General features: G+C 40.4%; 1 protein-coding gene across 1 annotated transcript in view; it reads right to left on the reverse strand.

Annotated features, from left to right (window-relative positions):
• Positions 1-17,275, reverse strand: part of MID1 (midline 1) — a 465,347-nt gene extending 448,072 nt beyond the window's left edge. The window contains exon 1 of the mRNA XM_056558892.1: positions 17,142-17,275. The gene's annotated coding sequence lies outside the window, so the exon portion shown is untranslated. The remainder of the gene's footprint in view (positions 1-17,141) is intronic.
• Between the last annotated feature and the right edge of the window lie 5,586 nt (positions 17,276-22,861).

Genomic DNA, 22,861 nt, shown 5'->3' on the forward strand with positions numbered 1-22,861 from the left:
GAGGTGTGTTAATCAATAACTCATTATTATAAGGATAGTGCTAGTTAAAACCTAACATTTAATATAACAATGATAAAAAGTTGTACACACCAGTAGTGAAAAAAATGGGGAAACCGTTACCATTAAAATAAGTGTATGATAACACACTTAACAGGATTATATGAAATACCTGAGTTTTGACTAATATTGATTTACACACAATATTATGTAGTTGTACAACACTACATAATGCAATCCATATTTGTACATAATTTAGAAATTTGTGAAACCGTCACGTGTCCAGCCTTCAACGCGTTTCTGTCAGTAAGTAGACACTGACGTCATCAAAAGGGCTACGGACTATAGACTCAATATGGTATGAATGATAGTTGTTTCTGCAAAGAAAATTTGTAACCTGCAAGAAAACACATATGGCCTGTAAAGAAATATATGCTGAGGACTTGTTTCCTGCACAAACTCGAGAGGTGATCCTCAAGTCAGTATTACCTCCCTGAGAGGGGTATGCTCCAATACGTTGTGCCTGAAAAAAAGAGAAACAAAGACCAATGCTATATTCACCACAGTTTAGAGCCTGTGAGAAGAGCATTTATACAGCCGAGCTGTTAACCACGGTACTACCGCTCAGTTGTAGAAAATGACGAGGAGCAATACCTGCAAGTGTGCAGGGAGCCATACCATCTCAGCTACTGCTGTTCACACGGCCAGCACTAGCATCTGACCTCATATCCGGTTGGGAGATCCGCACCATCATCGGACACTCCCCTACCCCCACCCCATGCTCGACGTCAGCAGGGGAGCCTGTCCGAGGCAGCGTGAGACCACGGTCCCTGATGCCCTTATGTCACTCCAGACGGAGATGAGAAAAAAACAAATTTTATTAGGCAGCAAAAATCAGGTGTATGAGGAACTTTAGAGACTCAACAAAATAAATGCTTTAGAAAGGACAATTTAATAGCAGGCTTCACAGAGCTCTGATATGACAGTTAAAGGGTAGGGGTTCCCTAGCTAATTATGGGATGGAGGAAAAAAGTAGGGGCCTAAGTGGGGCCTACTGATACCCCTAAATGTGGGCTACCCTGTTGGCCTAGACCTAGGCGGGGTGGCCACCGTAAAAAGGGCGGTCCCGCTCTGTAACCTCCTGTCTACCCCTATTGAATGCCTAGTACTAGCAGATGTACTACCTTATAAAGGACCGACTACGATCCCCCCTAAACTGCCTATTAAAATCTCCCTGCCATCCAGTTATAGAAAGCAACCGAAATTCAGCTGCTCGTTAAGCCCACTAGGAGCAGTAGAACCCAATTCAAAAATCCATCCGTTCTCTTTCTGCAAAAGCAGCCTATGAACATATCCCCCCCCCCTCCCGGGGGTATCAGTGTAGTATTTCAATATCAACAAATTTTGGACATGATGCCTCATGGTTAGCAATAGGTGTGTCTATCTAGTTGCGAATGTCTCCTTTCTTTTCTAGTATCCTTCTACGAAATTCACGTAGGGTTTTCCCCATATACAGAAGAGGGCATGTACAAGCAGCTACATAGATCACACACTTAGGGGAGCAGTTGATAAAGTTCTTAATCGGTCTCCAACAACCTGGTACAAATTTTGTTTTGTTGATAAAATTACATGCTCTGCAGTGACCGCAGGGAATACAACCACAGGGGGGAAGGGATCTATTGAGCCAAGTTTTGGTTACTGGTTCGGTTGGTAAAAAGCTGCGTACTAGTTGTTCACCAATGCTCTGACTCTTTATATATGTGATCTGCGGTGTGTACTACTTTTTTACCATTATTATATTAATAGTTAAGTTTTAACTAGCACAGTTGTTTGTTTCTATGTGCGGGAAAGTTTACACCTAATGTGGTCACATGAGGCCGGAACAATACTCATAGCCCCTGTTATTATTGGAGGTGTGTTAGCCTCGGCCAATCAGGGACAATCACATGGCACACGGAAGTCCTCATGTGTGATAAAATATACTGGACATCCTGCCTGGAGAAAAAGCTGAGAGAAACAGGGTGTGTGCTCAGCAAAGAACAATAACCCCTTAAGGACAATGGACGTACTCCTACGCCCCCTGTTTCCGAGTCCTTAAGGACCGAGGACGTAGGAGTACGTCCTGTCCATTCCCGGCCCCCCGCCGCTAGCCGGAGGGGAGCCGGTGCCCAATGCCTGCTGAAATCGTTCAGCAGGCATCGCGGCATATGGCCCAGGGGGGTCATAATGCCCCCCCATGTCGGCGATGGCCGCAGATCGCTGGACAATTCAGTCCAGCGATCTGCGGCGATTCCGGGTCAATCGGGTCTCCAGTGACCCGGTGACCCGGAATTACTGGCTGATCGGGGCCGTCAGAAACGGCCCCGAACAGCCATAGCCAGCAGGGGTGAGGTGGCACTGGTGCCACCTCACGATCGCCCTGATTCGTCGTCCGGTTTACCGGCCGACCAATCACGGCACCTGCTGCGGGTGTCACTCCTGCAACCCGCTACGCTCCTCTTTCGGAGGACGTGAGCGGGTGCGGAAAGAAGACCCCAGGTGCTGGGGACCCCGATCCCCGGCGTCAATGTTGGGATCGGGGCCCCAGGAGCAGCGGCGGCGGCGAGAGACTGACCTGATGCGGCGTGGAGCAGCCGCAGGAGGTGAGTGACAGCCTCCTGCTGTTGCTTAGCAACAGCTCCCAGCATGCAAAAAGGGCATACTGGGAGCTGTAGTTATGCAACAGCAGGAGGTAGACCACCACAACTCCCAGCATGCCCTTATGGGCATGCTGGGACTTATAGTTTTGCAACAGCTGGAGGCACATTTTTTCTATTACAACTCCCAGCTTGCACAAACAGCTAAAGTGCATGCTGGGAGTTGTAGTGGTGCATCTGCTGGTTGCATGACTACAACTCCCAGCATGCCCGTTGGCTGTCGGTGACTGCTGAGAGTTGTAGTTTTGCAAAAGCTGAAGGCACACTGAGTTAAGTAGCAAACCAGTGTGTCTCCAGCTGTTGCATAACTACAATCCCCAGCATCCCCAGCCAAAGTAGTATGCCTCCAGCTGTTGCATAACTACAAGACCCAGCATGCCCTTCCGCTGTCCGTACATGCTGGGGGTTGTAGCTTTTGCAACAGCTGAAGGCACACTGGTTGCAAAACACTGAGTTTGTTACCAAACTCGGTGTTTCACAACCAGTGTGCCTCCAGCTGTTGCAAAACTACAACTCCCAGCATGCACTGATAGACCGTACATGCTGAGAGTTGTAGTTTTGCAACAGCTGGATGTTCCCCCCAATGTGAACGTACAGGGTACACTCACATGGGCGGAGGTTTACAGTAAGTATCCGGCTGCAAGTTTGAGCTGCGGCAAATTTTCTGCCGCAGCTCAAACTGCCAGCGAGAAACTACTGTGAACCCCCGCCCGTGCGACTGTACCCTAAAAACACTACACTACACTATCACAAAATAAAATAAAAAGTAAAAAACACTACATATACACATACCCCTACACAGCCCCCCTCCCTCCCCAATAAAAATGAAAAATGTCTGGTACGCCACTGTTTCCAAAACGGAGCCTCCAGCTGTTGCAAAACTACAACTCCCAGCATGCAGTGATAGACCGTACATGCTGGGAGTTGTAGTTTTGCAACAGCTGGATGTTCCCCCCTCCCCAATGTGAACGTACAGGGTACACTCACATGGGCGGAGGTTTACAGTAAGTATCCGGCTGCACGTTTGAGCTGCGGCAAATTTTATGCCGCAGCTCAAGCTGCCAGCGAGAAACTACTGTGAACCCCCGCCCGTGCGACTGTACCCTAAATACACTACACTAACACAAAATAAAAAGTAAAAAACACTACATATACACATACCCCTACACAGCCCCCCTCCCCAATAAAAATGAAAAACGTCTGGTACGCCACTGTTTCCAAAACGGAGCCTCCAGTTGTTGCAAAACAACTACTCCCAGTATTGCCAGATAGCCACTGACTGTCTAGGCATGCTGGGAGTTTTACAACAGCTGGAGGCACCCTGTTTGGGAATCACTAGCGTAGAATACCCCTATGTCCACCCCTATGCAAGTCCCTAATTTAGGCCTCAAATGCACATGGCGCTCTCACTTTGGAGCCCTGCCGTCTTTCAAGTAGTGTTGAGCGGCATAGGCCATATTCGAATTCGCGAATATTCGCGAATATATGGACGAATATTCGTCATATATTCGCGAATATTCGCATATTCGTTATATCCTCGTTTTATTTTCGCGCATGCGAAAATTAGCATATGTGGAAATTCGCATATGCGAAAATTAGCATATGCTACTTTTCGCATATGCGAATTTTCGCACGCCAGTCTCACACAGTAGTATTACAGCCTTCTTTACACCACACAAGCTGGAAGCAGAGAGGGGTGATCACTGTGATGTGTACTGTGAAGAAAAAAAAAAATAAAAAATAAAAAATAAAACGAATATTCGTAATTACGAATATATAGCGCTATATTCGCGAAATTTGCGAATTCGCGAATATGCGATATTCGCGAATAATATTCGAATTGCGAATATTCGCGAGCAACACTACTTTCAAGGCAACAGTTTAGGGCCACATATGGGGTCTCGCCGTACTCGGGAGAAATTATGTTACATATTTTGGGGGGTATTTTCTGCTTTTACCCTTTTTAAAAATGTAAACATTTTGGGAAAACAAGCATTTTAGGTAAAAAATAATTTTTTTTTTTTTTTACATATGCAAAAGTCGTGAAACACCTGTAGGGTATTAAGGTTCACTTTACCCCTTGTTATGTTCCCCGAGGGGTCTAGTTTCCAAAATGGTATGCCATTTTCTGAATCGGGAGAAATTGGGCTTCAAATCTTGGGGGGTATTTTCTGCTATTACCCTTTTTAAAAATGTAAAAATTTTGGGAAAACAAGCATTTTAGGTAAATAATTTGTCTTTTTTTTTTTTTTTTTTACATATGCAAAAGTCGTGAAACACCTGTAGGGTATTAAGGTTCACTTTACCCCTTGTTACGTTCCCCGAGAGGTCTAGTTTCCAAAATGGTATGCCATGTGTTTATTTTTGCTGTTCTGGCACCATAGGGGCTTCCCAAATGTGGCATGCCCCCAGAGCAAAATTTGCTTTCAAAAAGCCAAATGTGACTCCTTCTCTTCTGAGACCTGTAGTGCACCAGCAGAGCAATTTTCACCCCCATATGGGGTGTTTTCTGAATCGGGAAAAATTGGGCTTCAAATTTTGGGGGGTATTTTCTGCTATTATCCTTTTAAAAACCATTTGTCGCTCCTCCCCTTCTGAGCCCTCTACTGCGCCCGCTGAACAATTAACATAGATATATGAGGTATGTGCTTCCTCGAGAAAAATTGGGTTTCAAATACAAGTAAAAATTTTCTCCTTTTTACCCCTTGCACAAATTCCAAAAATTGGGTCTACAAGAACATGCGAGTGTAAAAAATGAAGGTTTTGAATTTTCTCCTTCACTTTGCTGCTATTCCTGTGAAACACCTAAAGGGTTAATACACTTACTGAATGTCATTTTGAATACTTTGGGGGGTGTAGTTTTTATAATTGGGTCTTTTATGGGGTATTTCTAATATGAAGACCCTTCAAATCCACTTTGAAAAATTTCAAAATTACTGCTGAACTTTGAAGCCCTCTGGTGTCTTCCAAAAGTAAAAACTCATACATTTTATGATGCAAACATAAAGTAGACATATTGTATATGTAAACCAAATTTATTTTATTTTGAATATCCATTTTCTTTACAAGCAGAGAGCTTCAAAGTTAGAAAAATGCAAAATTTTCATTTTTTTCATCAAATTTGGGGATTTTTCACCAAGAAAGGATGCAAGTTACCATAATATTTTATCACTAAGTTAAAGTAGAATATGTCACGAAAAAACTGTCTTGGAATCAGAATGATAACTAAAAGCATTCCAGAGTTATTAATGTTTAAAGTGACAGTGGTCAGATTTTCAAAAAACGCTCTGGTCCTTAAGGTGTAAAATGGCCTGGTCCTTAAGGGGTTAAACTTTACATTAAAAAGTTACAGAACTTTAACACGTTCAGCTATATAAAGGTAATTTCATTTTGCTGAAGTTCTGCTTTAATAACAAAATTAACTTAATCGGTATCCACTATATGGGGAAAAAAATATAACCCCTGGTATAAAACTCCGCTCTATTCTAACACTATCCATTCTATCCATCAGATGCTCTCCAGTATGTTGGATTTTTTTTTTCTTTTCATTATTTACCAACAGTGTAAAGCTTCCTACTGGAGCCTATGTACTAGATACTTATTTATATGGGAAAACTACCTACTGGGGACTTCTGCATAGGGGGAAAACTACTTATTGTAGTTTACCCCTATATCTATAGGGGGAAACTGTAGACTGGGGACACTAACTGCTGGGGGCACCCATATATTGTAAATACTACATACTGGTGGCACCAAACTAATGGGGAAAACAATAGCCAAACTAGACAATATGTCCACATACTGGAGTAATCTAAATACATATTGTGGATACCTACCTACAACCTCCCCTCAACCCATTTACCTCTGTCCTGTGTAGGACATTAAGCTGCCATTATTACATTTTGGGGCACAATAGGAGGTTAGAAGAGTGCTGGAAAAGTGCAAAGCCTAAGATATTTGTCTGGCAGGTTCTGCAGAAATTAGATGGAAGAACTCATGGAAGAATTTGTCCTGGCGGTCTGGGCCAGATGGATGTGCAAAAGAAAAAGAGTCCAACTCTGAATAAAGAAGATGTCATCTGTGAGTCACTGGATGTAGTTGCTCTGTAGTCACTGTGTATAGTCCTAAATTAGCAGTTTCTCTGGAAATAATACCTGATTGGGGGTGGGGGTCTCAGGGGCTACTTATGTTCAGATTTCCTCCTCTACTCCATAATCTGAAAACCTATTTGTGTAAATTTACCTGTGGTGAGCCTACATATTACACTGAGGATACTGTACTATTTAGATAATAATGTAATCATTGATTTATTATTTAGTGTGTATGACCCTATGGGTAACCATGATTGTCCTGATCATTGCTGAATATTCTAGATATGGGATAACAGACATAGATGGGGTAAATTTACGGCGTGTGATCGCAGTCTGCAGCTGTTTTCTCCTAGAACAAACACAGCAATAACTTTGGTTACAGTAGTTGTGTAGTAAGATAACATTTATCCCTGATTTTCTATCTTTAGACATGAGAATCTAATTGTACAGAAAGTATTACCAGGAAATCTTAAAGGGGTACTCCACTGGGAAACATTTTTTTTTTAAATCAACTGGTGCCAAAAGGTTTAAACAGATTTGTAAATGACTTCTATATAAAATCTTAATCCTTCCAGTATTTATCAGCTGCTGTATGTTCCAAAGGAAGTTTTTTTTTCTTTTTGAATTTATTTTCTGTCTGACCACAGTGCTGTCAGGAACTGTCCAGAGTAGGAGTAAATCCCCATAGAAAGCCTATACTGCTCTGGACAGTTCCTAAAATGGACAGAGGTGTCAGCAGAAAGCACTGTGGTCAGACAGAAAGGGAATTAAAAAATCAAAGAACTTCCTGTGGAGCATACAGCAACTGATAAGTACTGGAAGGATTCAGATTTTTTAATAGAAGTAATTTACAAATCTGTTTTACTTTCTGGCACCAGTTGATTAAAAAAAAAAAAAGAAGTTTTCCACAGTAGTACCCCTTTAACATTGCCATTGTGAAGTCCGACAGTGGGAAATTCAGCAATTGTTTCATAGAAAAAAAAAAATATTGTTTGTCCGCCAAGCAAATGTAAAATTATGTTTAGTCCCATTAAGTTGGTACTATTTAAAAACAGGCTCAGTATAATCTAAAAATTGAATTTAACCTAATATGCTTTACATAAGTAAGTGTGAGTTAGGTCCTTTTAGTCTTCCTGCCACTACTGTCAATTCTTTGCAATAGTTATAGATAGCAAAAAGTTATGTAAGTTAGAGATTTAATTTATAATTCTCTTCTCTTCGTACGATAACAGCAGGCTTCTTAATACATAAGGACTCCGAGGTATATTGTGAACTTGCATGACACCTTCACATATTATATCACCAGCCATGACCAAAAAAAGAAGAGGAAGATTTCAAGATTAAAGGGGTACTCCAGTGGAATTTTTTTTTTAAATCAATCGGTGCCAGAAAGTTAAACAGATTTGTAAAATACTTCTATAAAAAAAATCTGTACCCTTCCAGTAGTTATTAGCAGCTGTATGCTACAGAGAAAATGGTTTTCTTTTTGAATTTCTTTTTTGTCTTGTCCACAGTGCTCTCTGCTGACACCTGATGCCCATATCAGGAACTGTCCAGAGCAGGAGAAAATCCCCATAGCAAACCTATGCTGCTCTGGACAGTTCCTGACACAGACAGAGGTGTCAGCAGAGAGCACTGTGGACAAGACAAAAAAGAAATTAAAAAAGAATAGAATTTCTTCTGTAGCATACAGCTGCTAATAAATACTGAAAGGATGGAGATTTTTAAATAGAAGTAATTTACAAATCTTGTATGAAGCAGGAAACATCAGCTCACCCAATCTTATCTCACGGCAAGAAAACCTCCAACAAAGATACAGAAAAGCAGTAGCCAGCGATAAAAATTACTTCATCTTTATTGTCATCCAGATTTACAAATCTCTTTAACTTTCTTGCATCAGTTCATTTTTTTTTTTTTTAGTTTTCCACCGGAGTACCCCTTTAAGTTTTTTTTTTTTTATTAAAGTAGAACTAAAAATAAAGAACAATTAAAAATAAAGAACAATTATGTCTGGGCGCTCTGACCCCCTGTGATTTCTGTCCAGAGATCACAGGGGTCCCAGCGGCAGGACCCTCTGCAAGCAGACATTTTTTCCCCTGTCCTTTGTGTAGGGAAGATGTCTAGGGGTGAAGTACTCACTCCACCCCTAGACATCTTCTTCCCTACCCAATGGACAGGGGAAAAAATGCCTGCTTGCAGAGGGTCCGGCCGTTGTGACCCCTGTGATCTCTGGCCAGAGATCACAGGGGGTCCCAGCGGCCAGACCCCCGCGATCAGACATTTTATCCCCTATTCTTAAGAATAATGTCTAGAGGCGGAGTACCCCTTAAAGGGCTAAACCTGATTGATTGGATACAGAGTATAAAATATTATGTTTATTAAAGGGGTATTATGGTTTGAAGAAAGAATTATCATTCTTTGTTTACTGAAAAGCTATATCATTTTTCCAAAATACTATTTGTATACATTTTTTACTCATTCTCAGATCTCTGCTTGCAGTCATGAAGTGGAAACTTTTACTGATTGTTTCACTGATGTATCCTGGTCATATGTTGGACACACAGGTGAATGGTTCATTAGAAGACACATGAGTTACCATGCGGTATATTACAGTAGCAGCAAAGTAGACAGGCTGTGGAAAGAATCCACAGAAAATAATTGCATCCTGTAAATTGACATGCTGCAAAAAAGTCGGACATTGGAATGAATCTGCTGTTGCTAAACATTTTTCTGAGGAAGAAATGTGGATCTGCAGCAAAAGCCACAACGGACGTATTCATGTATATACTGTATTTGTAGTTATTTTACACCTGTTTACACCTGTGTGTCCATCACATAGACTTGCATTGAGGGGGCATGGCGTAACGCCACGACCCCTGCAGCCTGCACCCAGCATTCTGAACAAAATGTTCCGAAAGCTTGGGCAGGGGAGTTCCCCTTTAATTTGTGTGCTGGCAATGTGTACAAGCCCCAAAATGTATTAAATGGTAGCATAGCATGTGATAAATCTGGTGCCAGTGCATATTCCTTTTTTAAATTACACTTCAGGACACCACTTCATATTGTTCCTCCTACGTGACTTTTTTTTTGCGAGTTTCTCTTTTTTACCTGTTACGGCAATATATTAAACTTTTTACAAATGGTGTCCAAAGCCAATTTTCTAAGCCAGGTCTGGGCTACCAGTCGCACGTGATAAATTCATGACCACTGAATTTTTTGCAATTCGGAACACTGTCACTTTAAACATTAATAACTCTGGAATGCTTTTCGTTATCATTCTGATTCAGAGATAGTTTTTCGTGACATATTCTACTTTAACATAGTGGTAACATTTTGTGTAAAATTTTGCATTTTTCTAACTTTAAAGCTCTCTACTTGTAAGGAAAATGGATATTCCAAATATTTTTTTTCATTCACATATACAATATGTCTACTTTATGATTGCATCATAAAATTGATGTGTTTTTAGTTTTGGAAGACACCAGAGGGCTTCAAAGTTCAGCAGCAATTTTCCAATTTTTCACAAAATTTTCAAACTCACTATTTTTCAAGGACCAGTTCAGGTTTAAAGTGGATTTGAAGGGTCTTCATCTTAGAAATTCCCCACAAATGACCCCATTATGAAAACTGCACCCCTCAAAGTATTGAAAATGACATTCAGTCAGCGTTATAACCCTTTAGGTGTTTCACAGGAATAGCAGGAAAGTGAAAGAGAAAATTCACAATCTTCATTTTTTACGCTCGCATGTTCTTGCAAACCCAATTTTTGAATTTTTACAAGGGGTAAAAGGAGAAAATGTATACTTATGTTTGTAGCCCAATTTCTCTCGAGTAAGCACATACCTCATATGTCTATGTAAATTGTTCGGCGGGTGCACTAAAGGGCTCAGAAGGGAAGGAGCGACAAGGGGATTTTGGAGAGTACGAGAGTATGTAAAAAAAAAAAAAAAATTCACTAAAATGTGTGTTTCCCCCCAAATTTCACATTTTTGCAAGGGTTAATAGCAGAAAATACCCTCCAAAATTTGTAACCCCATCTCTTCTGAGTATGGAGGTACCCCATAAGTTGACCTGAAGTGCACTACGGGCGAACTACAATGCTCAGAAGAGAAGGAGTCACATTTAGCTTTTGGAGAGCAAATTTTGCTCGGGGGGCATGTCGCGTTTAGGAAGCCCCTATGGTGCCAGGACAGCAAAATAACCCCGACATGGCATACCATTTTGGAAACTAGACCCCTTGAGGAACATAACAAGGGGTACAGTGAGCATTTACCCCCCCACTGGTGTCTGTCAGATCTTTGGAACAGTGGGCTGTACAAAAATTTTAATACTGGGAGTTGTTGTTTTGCAACAGCTGGAGGCTCCATTTTGGAAACAGTGGCATACCAGACGTTTTTCATTTTTATTGGGGAGAGGGGCTGTATAGGGGTATGTGTATATGTAGTGTTTTTTACTTTTTATTTTATTTTGTCTTAGTGTAGTGTAGTGTTTTTAGGGTAAAGTCACATGGGCAGGGGATTACAGCGAGTTTCCCGCTGCGAGCTTGAGCTGCCGCGCAAAATTTGCTGCAACGCAAACTTGCAGCTTGATACTCACTGTAAGCCCCCTGCCCATGTGAATGTACCCATGACATTCACAGGGGGGGGACCTATGGAGCAATCCAGATCGCTTTACGGCGGTCTGGACTGCTGCAAAGGTCCTGCAACGCCGCCAAAGATCCACTTACCTGTCACCACCGCAGCCGTTTCTGCCGCCGGGATCCGGGTCTTCAGGGACGAGGTAAGTACCGGGGCCGGGCCCCAGCACTCCTCCGTCCCCCGCCACGTCCTCCGGTCTTCCTCCCGTTCTCTCCAGACTTCCAGGGGCCGGAATGGGGAGGAAGTAACCGCCCCCCCCCCCCCCTGCGATTGGTCGGTTAGGAATCGCAGGGGATAGGAAGAGGTGGCAGGCTTGCCACCTCGCTCCTATACTTCAGCATGGTCCTGGCTGTCTGTGACAACCGGGATCATGCAAAATTACTGGGCGGTCGGGTCCCAGAGACCCGATCAGCCCGGTAACACCGCAGAGCGCAGGGGCAGATTTCCCTCGCGATTTGCGATGATCGCCGACATGGGGGGCAGACATGGCGTTTGCCCTGGATGCCCCCTCAGCATTTGCCCTGGATGCCTGCTGAAGCATTTCAGCAGGCATCCACTTCAGATCTCTGCCCGGCGAGTGGCAGGGACCGGAAATCGCCGGGACGTATGAGTACGTACCTGGTCCTTAAGACCCAGGGAGCAAGGACGTACTCATACGTGCCTGGTCCTTAACCCCTTAAGGACTCAGGGTTTTTAAGTTTTTGCACTTTCGCTTTTTCCTCCTTACCTTTTAAAAACCATAACCCTTTCAATTTTCCACCTAAAAATCCATATTATGGCTTATTTTTTGCTTCCCAAATTCTACTTTGCAGTGACATTAGTCATTTTAATCAAAAATGCACGGCAAAACGGGAAAAAAAATCATTGTGCGACAAAATCGAAGAAAAAACGCCATTTTGTAACTTTTGGGGTCTTCTGTTTCTACGCAGTGCATATTTCGGTAAAAATTACACCTTATTATTATTCTGTAGGTCCATATGGTTAAAATGATACCCTACTTATATAGGTTTGATTTTGTTGCACTTCTGGAAAAAATCATAACTACATGCAGGAAAATTTATGTTTAAAAATGTCATCTTCAGACCCCTATAACTTATTTATTTTTCCACATACAGGGCGGTATGAGGACTAATTTTTTGCGCCATGATCTGAAGTTTTTATCGGTCTGATTTTTGTTTTGATCGGACTTTTTGATCACTTTTTATTCATTTTTTAATGGTATAAAAAGTGACCAAAAATGCGCTTTTTTTTACTTTGGATTTTTAATTTAATTAATTATATATTTTTATAGTTCGGACATTTACGCACACGGCGATACCACATATGTTTATTTTTTTTTTTTTACACTGTTTTATTTTTTTATGGGAAAAGGGAGGTGATTCAAACTTTTATTAGGGAAGGGGTTAAATGACCTTTATTAACACTTTTTTTAAACTTTTTTTTTGCAATGTTATAGGTCCTATAGGGACCTATAACACTGCACACACTGATCTCTCATCCTGATCACAGGCGTGTATTAACCCCTTAAGGAACGGGGTTTTTTCCGTTTTTGCATTTTCGTTTTTTGCTCCTTGCCTTTAAAAAATCATTTTTGCACCTAAAAATCCATATGATGACTTATTTTTTGCGCCACCAATTCTACTTTGTAATGTCGTCAGTCATTTTGCCCAAAAAATCTACGGTGAAACGAGAAAAAAAAATCATTGTGCGACGAAATTGAAAAAAAAAAACGCTGTTTTGTAACTTTTGGGGGCTTCCGTTTCTACATAGTACATTTTTCAGTAAAAATGACACCTGATATTTATTCTGTAGGTCCATACAATTAAAATGATACCTTACTTATATAGGTTTGATTTTGTCGGACTTTTGGAAAAAATCATAACTACATGCAGGAAAATTAATACGTTTAAAATTGTCATCTTCTGACCCCTATAACTTTTTTATTTTTCCGTGTATGGCGCGGTATGAGGGCTCATTTTTTGCGCCGTGATCTGAAGTTTTTAACGGTACCATTTTTGAATTGATAGGACTTATTGATTAAATGATATAAAAAGTGACCAAAAATGCCCTATTTTGGACTTGGTTTAATTAATGATATATTTTTATAATTCGGACATTTCCGCACGTGGTGATACCATATATGTTTATTTTTATTTTTATTTACACTGTGTTTTTTTTTTTATTGGAAAAGGGGGGTGATTCAAACTTTTAATAGGGGAGGAGTTAAACGATCTTTATTCACTTTTTTTTCACTTTTTTCACTTTTCAGTGTGTCGTATCTTTTGCCGCAACGATGCTTAATTAGCACCAGCCCTGACTTTGCTTACAAAACTGACTGCAAACTGCATTATTAAAAAGACGCACATTTTGTTTCACGAAATAAAAAGTTGCACAAAAGGTCACAGAGGAATCACCATACAAAGCGGTGTACTGAAGTAAGAAATGTGATCAGCACCAGATTTATCATTTGACCTCCAACATGTTTCCACCACATGAATTAATGGGGTAAAAAGACATTCACCTAGACCACGCATGATCACACGTTTTTTTTATTTTAATAATATTTTAAAATGTTCATATACATTGATTGTACATTAAGTATTATTTATTAACTATAAATGTTTCTTTCCTGGCTTCTTATGTTTAGAAGCCATAATTCTTTTTTTATTTTAAACAAACAAGTGATTTTAAAATAAGAGACCATTTCTTTGAATAGAGTTTTGATAAGCAGAGTTGCCTTTAGATAAGCACTGAAGTGCATTTAAAATAACTTTCAGCACATCCCATAATAGTCTTTGTGTCTGGGCAAATCTCTCCGAGACGTCCTACAGACTCTACCTTAAGTTTATTACTGAAAAAGACCTTGTTTTATCTTTTACAACTATTTCTTCTTTTATACTTTTCATTAAATGACTTTAAAGCTTGTTGTTAAAAATATCAAATGTTTTCACTTAAATCTTGCAGCTAAAGTTCACGCTTGTCATATAGCGGTAGCAGGAACACATGGTCTTAATTTTCATAAGGCTTCCAGTGCCAACTTCAGAAATTCACATATCACCAAAGTAACACAAACTCTGGAAAGATTCTTCATTTGGGGGAAAAGTTAGAAAATAATTTATGTTGAATCGGTTTTGTTATTAAAGAGCAGTTTTCTGCTACACAGGAGCTGACTACAATAATGGAAAGAGATCAAATCCTGTATTATTGAATAGACTGATGGAGATTGTATGAAGCTTTGACCAATTCCATTTACATTACAGTATCTTTATGCTTGCTCTATACATTAGAGTTTATGCAGAACCGGACGGGATCCAACAACAATCAGATGTTTATGCAGAAATTCAGAGATATAGCTGTAAATCTAATGTATAAGGCCCGCTTTAGATTTACCAATAATGCGGGCAACTGCATTTTCTATATATCTTCCCAAAGTGCCTATTACAGGGCAGCACGGTTGCTTGTCATACCCCTCTTTGAGAGCAAAGCTGTAAAGAGTTATATAGGACTCCTTGATTCTTCCATGATTCCAAAGCTATTTCTAAGAACTTAATAAAGCATGTGCCCATTTATTTGCCTACCCGGTAGGCTATTTGGTGGACCTTGACTGTGCATTTAACATTAAAACAATGTAGTTTTAAGGCCAAAACGAAAGCGGTATATCAGAAAAAGTGTAAATTACCATAACGATTTTCTTAGGCATGGGTTGCAGCTATTTGTATTGATGATTCATATGTTTGCATGCTGTTAACTGCAGATACGGCAGAGCCTAAGGTGTCATTGGATCTATAGTGCGCATCATGAGTTGTGAATGATAACAATAAGTTACAGTATAACACAAATGCTTCCGTTGGTAAACATGGCTCTTTATCTGTTATTCAGCACAAGTACTTAAGATCATTACCAGTAAAATGGGACGGAAACTCAACCACATAAATAGTGAAACATAGTTGCATGTAAAATGATTTAAAGAGTCAAAGTTTGCACCAAATATTGTTTAACAACAGTAAGTTCAGGTGTAGAAAAGCCATAGTAGATGACTTGTTCCTATCTGCAATGACGTCAGTCAGTTTCTGATGCAGTTAGTGCTCTTAAAACATTTTCCTCTCTTCAGCTTAAAGGGGTTGTGCGCTGCCCTGACTTTCGGAGCTCTGCTCACAGCGTCACAGCGAGAAATCGCGAGGGGGCGGGCGAGACGTCACGCACGGCGGCCGCGAACACGGAAGCCCGCATACAGCGTTCGGAGTAATGAACTTCCGGATGCTGTGAGCGGAGCTCCGAAAGTCAGGGTAGTGCACAACCCCTTTAACAACATTTTTACTAAATCCTTAAATCTGTAAAACATGAATTCAAGTAATGCAAGTTACTGAAGGATAACCCCCCCCCCCCCCCGCCTCTAGTCTCCACTGCTATCTCTAGAGGATCTCACCTTACAGTAGCATTACACATTTGTTTTCTTAATAAGTTAATAGAAAATAGAGCAAGCAATAACTATCCTTAGATTACTTGACTATTACTATAGTTATTCATTATAATACATATAGAATAGTTAACTCACTGAGAACCAACTGTTACCCTTATAAAGAGAAGCCACTACCTACACAGAGAGCCATAGAAGATTTATGATAATGTCTGCTGATAATATTGCAAACTGCTTTCCTTCTGGCTTCTTTGTCACAAAGACTTAGTTACACAAATATTCACAGTCATAGGAAGGCGGCATACAATTACGACATGAAACTGAATATCATAAACATTTCATTGAACAGTACAAAGCAAAAGTAAACAACACTTTATTATTATTGGGGTTCAACATGTCCATATACCTATGTATCACATATCCAACCAAAAGTGACAATAGGCTAGAGTTCCACTGCCAGTTATGGTTCCAGTAAAATCTAGAAATAACACAATTGTCATGTAATTGGGGAAAAAAATGCATGGCAATTGCCCATTAATTTGCCAAAGTAGTAACACATTGATTTCCTGCAATAGTCATAGGTTTCCAGTCACCAAAAGTTGCAATAGATGCCTGCCTTTACAGTTTGATCCTAGAAGGCTGATATTGGTGACAGTTTTGTCTATAGGTGAAATACGGAGGCAATTGGGATGTGGATAATAAGAGTCTTATGCTGACAGGTTTTTAATGAAAAATGGCACAGATTCTCTGCACCATTTATTAAATCAGCTATGTATCAAAAATACCATTACACTATATACATGTGTCCCTACCTATGCATTGTACTTGCATTGTAGTATGGATACGTGAAAACAGATTCTCATCCTCGTAGCTGTGATCATTGAAGACCAAAGTCTAATAAATATATTATACAGAATATTAGGCCATTAGAATAATAGTTGTATAACCAAAACCCCCTTATTTACAATCATCTCTTGAGGTATACAATGGTTGTTCTGAAAGTTAAGATATATTGCCATGAAGATTTTTTATTTTTAGTACTAGTGGATTTAACTCTAGATTAGAGTTCAGAATTGAGTTTCCTAAGCCAGTATTCAGAGACAAAAAAAAAATCCCATCAGCAGTCAGTTTTATCAGCTTGGAATGTATGATAAGCAAGACAGGGGTAGTCAACAGGGAAACGTCAAAGCCATTTAAAAATGATGCATTAAAATGTTACATTCTAACCAGCTCATTGAACACTATTTCTCAGATACAATTACTTTACTTATAGAAGTTATAAAGGCATATATATATTTCTTACCTTTTTCTCCATTTTCCCTTTTTTTAGATTCTTGCAATCAGGAGAAATGAAGTAAAATAAGAAGTAAGAACTCACTGGTCCTTGAAAATCCTAAATTCTCCTTTGGAAGCCTTGAGCCTGTTTTTCAGGAATCAGCTGAGCTGAAGACAGTTTGATTCAGAGTGTTGTGTGTTCTGTCCGGCCAAGTAACCACTCCCTTTCAGGAGGGTGTGCTAGCTTGTCTCTTTCATTAAGCCTAAATCTACTTAAGCTCCCTTCATTCTCGCAGGTTTCCATATATAGGTAAACTTGGAATGTGTTCCCAGAGAAAACGTTAGCTCTGAATAGCTCAACAAGTGCCAACGGGTGCACGAAATGTTAACATAGCGATGCCTTCAGGACACAATTTAACACAAGTCCGGAGGAGAGTATGTAAAATAGGAATTACGCCTTTTACAAGTGCCTCCTGAGATCTGGCACATTATTTCCATGATAAAAATTTATTGGAGCGGGATGTGGTTTGATCCTAAAGGTGGCTGAGGAAAGTATCAAATGTGAAACCTTTCATAACAATAATACTACTTCAGAGAAGGTAAAGTTCCTCACAACCAGAAGCTTACAATTAAATTTAAAGGAGTACTCCACCCCTAGACATCTTATCCCCTACCCAAAGGATCTGATGTCCTACCCAGAACCCTGCGATCTCCCTGCTGCACCCAGCATTAGTTTAGAGTGTCGAGTGCAGCGCCATTGGCTTGTGACATCACAGCCATGCCCTGCTCGTGACATCATGGCTATGCCCCCTCAATGCAAGTCTATGGGAGGATGCCCCCTCCCATAGACTTGCATTGAGGGGGCATGGCCGTGATGTCAGAAGTGGGGCGTGACCGTGATGTTACAATCCTCCACCCTGCATTGCTAGTTAACCGGCACAGAGCGAAGTTCGCTCCATGCACCGGATGTCTGGGGTGCCACAGCCGAGATCGCGATGGTCCCCAGCAGCGGGACCCCCGCGATCAGACATCTTATCCCCTATCCTTTGGTAATGGCGGATATCCATGATCGCGCGAATTTCCGCCATTAACCCCTCAGATACCGTGATCAATACAGATCACGGCATCTGCGGCAGTGCGGTACTTTAAATAGATGATTGGATCGCCTGCAGCGCTGCCACGGGGATCCGATCATCCATAATGGCGGACGGAGGTCCCCTCACCTGCCTCCATCCTCTTCTGCTCTGGTCTTAGATCGAGCAGACAAGAGCAGAAGATCACCGATAACACTGATCAGTGCTATGCCCTATGCATAGCACTGAACAGTATTAACCAAATCTTAGACCAATTATTCACCAATTAGGCACCAGATACTAAAATCATAATTTTATTAAGCTATATAGACATAAACATAAAAGTATGTGTAGGGATGGGGAATAGGATACAGGTGAGTAGCTGCACTAGAAGCCCTGCCTCTCTAGGGGAAGCTCCTATAGTTAAGTGTGGATAGGTAGAGGAACAAAATACACAATAGTAGTACATGTGAAAAAAGGCCTCTCTAGCCTACGCGTTTCGCCACAAGATGATGAGGGCTCATCAGGGAGTGAGAGGACTCCACAATACATATATAAAGATTACAGATTGTTAGTAAAACAGAACACATACAATAGTAATAAGTAATAGATAATGGAGATATTAGTGCAAGCGTCCGTAAGTTAGTAGTAGTCAATTAATGGACAGATAATGTCCCAAAGATAGCCATAACATACAATCCATGCTGAAGTACACATATATCACACCATCCAGTCCAAGAGAAGATGGATCGTGAAGGAATGGGGTTCTTGACAACAGAAACCTCTATTTTCTATCATGGCATATTGTGGGTATATTGACCCCTGTGAGTTATCATAAAGATGTACCAAATAGATGACAACACTTAAGGTCCAAATAAAACATCAGAGCCTATCCAAGATGAAAGGCAGGCATGAAGGTAGGGAGCAGCAGGCAGATAGAGGTCATATTGGACTCTAGGCTTAGTAGCCCATAAATATGTGAGATGTTGTTTATCTGGATATAAATCCCAAATAAGAAGGGGACAGAGGCCACCAAACAAAACACAGGGCTCATATAGGGGAGCCTCAATGTGAATAGCCGCTGCCAAGGAATCCCAGGACGCTGCTCCAAGACTATGGAGAATATTAAAGTGTTAAAAAAAAGTTAAAAAATTTTGAAAATAAAAAGTAAAAAAATGTCAGAAATCCCTGCCCCAATAAAAACGTAAATCATCCGTTTTTCTCATTATACCCCCCCCCCCCAAAAAAAAAAATGTCAAAAAAAATTATAAACATATTTGGTATCGCTGCGTGTGTAAAAGTCTGAACTATCAAAATATATTGTTAATTTTCCTGTATGGTGAACGGCGTAAACGTAAAAAATCAAAAAATCAAAAATTGCTGCATTTTTTCACATGTTATTCCCCAAAAAATTATAATTTTTTTAATAAAAAGTAAAACCTAAGCAAAAGTGGTACCTATAAAAACTACAGATAACGGCACAAAAAATAAGCCCTAATACCACCCAATATATGGAAAAATGTTTAAGTTATAGGTGGTCAAAATAGGGCAATTTCAAACATACTTATTTTGTTAAAATAGTTTGAGATTTTTTTTAAGCGGTACAAATATAGAAAAGCATATAACATGGGTATCATTTTAACCATATTAACCCTCAGAATAAAGAAAACATGTCATTTTTACCATAAAGTGTACACCGTGAAAACAAAATGCTCCAAAATTTGCTAAATTGTGGTTTTCTTTAAATAAATAAATTATATATTTTTTTGGGTTGTGCCGTACATTTTATGGTAAAATAAGTGATGTCATTACGAAGTATAATTGGCGATGCAAAAAACAAGCCCTCATATGGGTCTGTAGATGGAAATATAAAAGAGTTATGATATTTAGAAGGCGAGGAGGAAAAAAACGAAAATGGAAAAATAAAATTGGCCTGCTCCTTAAAGGATCCAGGAAAAAACTTTTTTTTATATATCAACTGGCTCCAGAAAGTTAAACAGAATTGTAAATTACTTCTATTAAAAAATCTTAATCCTTTCAGTACTTATGAGCTTCTGGATTTAAGGTTGCTCTTTTCTGTCTAAGTGCTCTCTGATTACACGTGTCTCGGGAACCGCCCAGTTTACTAGCAAATCCCCATAGCAAACCTCTTCTATACTGAGCGGTTCGCAAGACACGTGTCATCAGAGAGCACTTAGACAGAAAAGAGCAACCTTAACTTCAGATGCTCATAAGTACTGAAAGGATTAACATTTTTTAATAGAAGTAATTTGCAAATCTTTTTTACTTTCTGGAGCCAGTTGATATATATATATATACATATATATATATATATATATATATATATATATATATATATATATATATATATATAAGTTTTTTCCTGGATAACCCCTTTAAGGGGTTAATGCACTGATCAGACTTTTTACATGTTCATTGATATCATTGTGTGTTGCATAATAGTATAGTTATATACTGTGGGTAATGTTGTGGACTGAATATCAGACTGTAGAATGCATGCTGCATGTATACTGTAGAATGTATACTGCATATACTAATTTGTCATTAGATGAACTCCAGTTAATGTACAATTATAGTTTAGTATTGCGCCTCTGAATGCATCCATTAGGTTACAGAGTTTTTCTATAAATGATCTGTCAAAGACAAACATGTGGCATACGTCATCACATGCACTATGCACAGAGGTTTCCTCCCCTTAAAGCATTATGTTTTGGGAAGAGTAGCTCCATAGGTGAGACACACAATAAAGCATAGTACACAATGACACACATTCCTGTACAGCTAAATAGTGCAGCTGTTATGGCCAGTCCTGGAGCAAGGTATTCATCCCATTCCCCCAGTGGCGACTCTAGCATTCAAATTTAACAGATTCTCTACTTGCCATCCCAAATACCTGATGTGTAGCCCATCATAGAACATTATTTGGACTATAATAATCAAATATACTAATTGCCAAGTAAAGGGGAAAACACAAAATAAGTTTCTACCATCTGAAACTGCATCTAACAGTATGTCCTAAGCAGTGGTAAGGGGATGCTGGGAGTTATTGTTTCTCTCATTATCAATGCAGAACATACAAGTGACTACAGCCATGATGGGACACAGACTGATAGAATATACAAATGTATCAGTGACCCACAGGGGACGTCTTCTCTGGAGTCTTTCCTATTCTTCTCCATCTGTTCCAGACTGCCAGGACTTCTTCCAGCTACATATTCCCTTTGCAGAGTTTGACACCTGAACAACATTGGTTCCTCACTATGCCAGGAGATCCTGATCCTTTGTATGAAGACAATAATCATTATAACCCTACAAGACACTGTGCCAGGGCTGTAATATCATAGACACTCCTGGAGCTCCTCCAGTAAAATAAGGGTCCCCTCGGCATCCAGTGCCATATCTATGCTTTAGCGAAACTGGCCCACTCAGGCACAAGACCACAAAGCATAGGTATGGAGAAAGAGTTTGTTTGCTATCGGGGATCCAGGATACTTGCCCTGAACCCCAGGCCGGTTCACGCAGTGCAGGCTTCGATGATGTCCCTTATTGGCGCCTTCACTTAGGAAAATGGGAGATGCGGCTAGTCTGCAGAGAAAGCTGCTGTGTGACATGAGATAAACATATTTTCTTTTCTTCATCTTGGGAGGGAGGTGGACGTATGGACGTATCTACCTACATAGCCAGCTACCTTGCTACCTACCTACATAGCTATCTACCTGGCTTCCTACCTACAGAGCTAGCTAGCTATGGCTACCTATCTACCTGGCTAACTACCTACATAGCTATATATCTAGTTATCTACTTATGCAAAGAAGCGGCGGCACACCAATTTCCAAGTGAAAAAAATGGATGGCTTTTATTTCAACAAAACATCTATAGGAGCAACGTTTCGCCTGTCTCACACAGGCATTGTCAAGCAGTGACTGATATACAATGTGAGGTTTAAATAGTGTACAAGTGACAGCTAGTGAATCACGTGATTATTTACAAAATACAAGGAAAACGGTATAATGTGAGGATGATCATACTATACAGGGCAAAATACACACCATATCTTAACATAAGTAATGAAGAATATGTGCAAACACAAAAAAGAAAAACATATCGGTATCCATAAATACACAAAAAAGTTATCATAGATATAAATGTCCATGTGCCATAAGTGTACCTTCCTTGTAGGAGGAGTTCCATTGCGCGCGCCACACACAGCCCAAACACACGAGGACGCCACATTATAAGATTATCACTTCCGTCTTGGCTCCGATCTGAGCCGGAAATGACCTCCATGTAAACAAACGCACGTGTGTGAGTCCGCGCTTGCGTGCACTCACTTGTTGCCATATGCGCCATCTTGGATCCTGGCATCCCTGTTTCTTAGCCTCTCGCTACTATATAGTGCAACTTGCTGGATATACCAGCGCATCGTGGGGGTGGGGATGTCACTTAACTCTGGAGCGTTGTCTTAGAACGGAGAATCCGTTCCAGTTGACATACCGGTCCTCCGTCACCACGAGTGGAAATCAATCCGGGCGTCGGTCTCCTGGTCCGCTCGCAGTAGTGTAGAAGACGTCCGGGCGTCCACGTCCCCATCTTTGCAAATGTGCACATTCCTCATGGGATTAGGGTGCTCAGGTGTCCAAGTGGTTAAAAATTG

Source organism: Hyla sarda, chromosome 2 (genome assembly GCF_029499605.1).
Source record: "Hyla sarda isolate aHylSar1 chromosome 2, aHylSar1.hap1, whole genome shotgun sequence".
Lineage (NCBI taxonomy): Eukaryota > Metazoa > Chordata > Amphibia > Anura > Hylidae > Hyla > Hyla sarda.